General features: G+C 64.7%; 1 long non-coding RNA gene across 1 annotated transcript in view; it reads left to right on the top strand.

Annotated features, from left to right (window-relative positions):
- The first annotated feature begins 6 nt into the window (after nucleotides 1-6).
- The window catches only part of LOC107184358, a 9,105-nt gene continuing 6,812 nt past the window's right edge, over nucleotides 7-2,299 (top strand). The window contains exon 1 of the long non-coding RNA XR_001515184.1: nucleotides 7-1,873. This is a non-coding gene — a long non-coding RNA (uncharacterized LOC107184358). The remainder of the gene's footprint in view (nucleotides 1,874-2,299) is intronic.

Raw genomic sequence — 2,299 nt, 5'->3', positions numbered from 1 at the left:
GGTTGGGGGGAGTCAGCCAGGACTCCCCCCGGCTGGGGCACAGTGGGCCACATGGGGCCACCCTGGGGCCACCCAGCCCGCGGCCACGTTGCCCGCCACACCTCCAGCCAGAGCTACGGGGCCTTTTTCCTCCGCTTAAGTCACGGATTGGGCACCCAGCCCCAGGGTGGGGAGGTCTGGACAAAGGAGGGGAATGAATGGGCCCAGGGCAGACCCGACCGAGGGTTCTGCTACGCGAGGAAAAGAGCCTCCATCCAGCCTGACCCTTCCCGAGCGGCAGGGCCCGCCCCGCCCCCAGCACCTCCAGGCTTCAGAAGGCTGTCATCTCTGTCCCCTCCGGCCTGGCGGGCAGCCATCGCTGCACACAGCCCTCTCCTAGGATGGAGTCTTCCATCTTGCCCACACCGGAACCCCATTAGGCAGGGCCTCAGTTGGGTTCCCCATCCCCCACCCTGGCCTCCTCTTTCTACCCAGACCTGGTCCTGGGCCCAGCCCGGTGCCCCAGGCCTCAGCATCAGGCATATTCTGTCCCCTCCTCCAGGGCTGCCCCGGTACCCCCAGCCCCTGGCACCCTTCCTGCCCAGCGTCCCCCACCACGCACACGTGTACACATTAGAACCTAATTCTGTTCTCCCATCTCCCTAGAGCCTGGAGCTCAAGGCCGAGACTCTGCTAGGGAGGTGGGGGCAGGGCGGGGAGGTTTATTCCTTGGGGTTGGATGGGGGGTGCCAGGCCCTAGTGTGATGATGCTTTTGCCTACAAAGTGGGACACAATAAGGGAGGGATTTTCCTCGGAATTTGGGGGTGACTGTAGGGGCCACAGTATCCAGACAGGAGAGGCATCCCAGTGAGAAAACGCTCCCCAAGGGCAATGGCAGCCGGGTGAGAAGGGGGAGGGGCAAGGCCCCACCCTCCCACCTGCTGCAGCTGCCCCCTCCCCAGCTGGCCCCCTCTTTTGTGCAAAGCCACACAAAGGACAAGGGGCCCCGGTTGGCCTGGCCATCTGCTCCTAGCAGCCTGAAGGCTCTTAAAGAGACAGCACCCCCTCCCTGCCGCCCTGGGGCTGCTCTGAGGGACCTGGTCTCCCTCGTGGAGGGACCAAATCCCTCACACTCTCCCTGGCGCCCCAGCCCCGAGACCGGGCATCACGCTCCCCCAGGCGAGGGCGCAGAGGTGCCACGTGGCCAGGCAGGGACCAGGGGTGCGGGAGGGAGAGGAGAGGCAGCCGGGGAACCAGACCCTCCGTCCCTACAGCTTAGGCAGCGGAGGGGCCAGCACAGCTCCAAAACGGGGACCGAGAACTGGGGTCCCTTCCCTCCCTGAGGCCATCTCCGGGCTTGGTGAGACCGCTCCCCGTTCTGCCGCCATTCTCACCGAGTGGAGCGCTCCCCTCGCCCTTCCTGGGGAGGAGGACAGGGCCTCCTTCCTGGGGGCTGCAGGCCTCCTCGCCTATGTGCAGCAGCCCCGTGATCCGGGCACATTTATTTCCTGCCTTTTCCCGTGGAGGAAACTGAGGTCGCTCGGCCCCCACCCAGGCCTCCTGAAAGCCTTGGCCGAGTCGGAGCCGCCTCCCGCCCTAGGCCTAGATGAGGCTCCTCACCCCCGAGATCCCCAGGGAAACCAGACCAAATCCCTTTGTCACTCGGCTAGGGACACACGTTTACATTATTTGTGTGACTGTTTATATCTTGTCTGTCTCCTCACTGGGCTGTAGGCAGGGGCTGTCCACTGTGCTCGTTGCTGCAAAGTTCTCAGGGCCTGGCATGGAGCAGGCACTCGGTATTTGCTGAAGAATAAACGCCAGGAGCCCCCAAAGCCTTCCTCTTCCCAGGGCTCCTCTGTCGTCTGCCTGTTAGGCACCTCCCTCCTCAAGGTGAGGCAGAAGGGACAGGAGTTGAACAGGGATGCTGGGCGAGGGAAGAAGGGTGACCTTGAATGAGCCACCCAGCCACCGGCCTCCCCCCACAGCTCCCTCCTCCCAAAGGCGGGGCAGCGCCAGCCAATCCTGAACTCACATCCCTGCCAGACAGACTGGGACTGTCCCGAGCTCTGGCCGCTGCGGTGTGGTGCCTGGGACCCCCGCCAGGCCCTCGGTCGCCACAGCCAAGGGTCTAAGCTCGGGGAGGGAGCAGCAGGCAGGCAGGCAGGCAGCGCAGTGGTGGGGGAGGGAGGGTGGCAGGATCTAAGCAAAAACCTGGCTGAGCCGTAGGGGGAGCTGGGAGGAGGTGCTCCCTGGACTGGAAGCCTGGGGAGAAGTGAAGCGGGGACGGAGGAGGTGGGCTCCATGGGGAGGGAGCTT

The sequence above is a fragment of the Myotis davidii genome, unplaced genomic scaffold (assembly GCF_000327345.1).
Source record: "Myotis davidii unplaced genomic scaffold, ASM32734v1 scaffold425, whole genome shotgun sequence".
Lineage (NCBI taxonomy): Eukaryota > Metazoa > Chordata > Mammalia > Chiroptera > Vespertilionidae > Myotis > Myotis davidii.
This window is presented reverse-complemented; position numbering and strand designations above follow the sequence as displayed.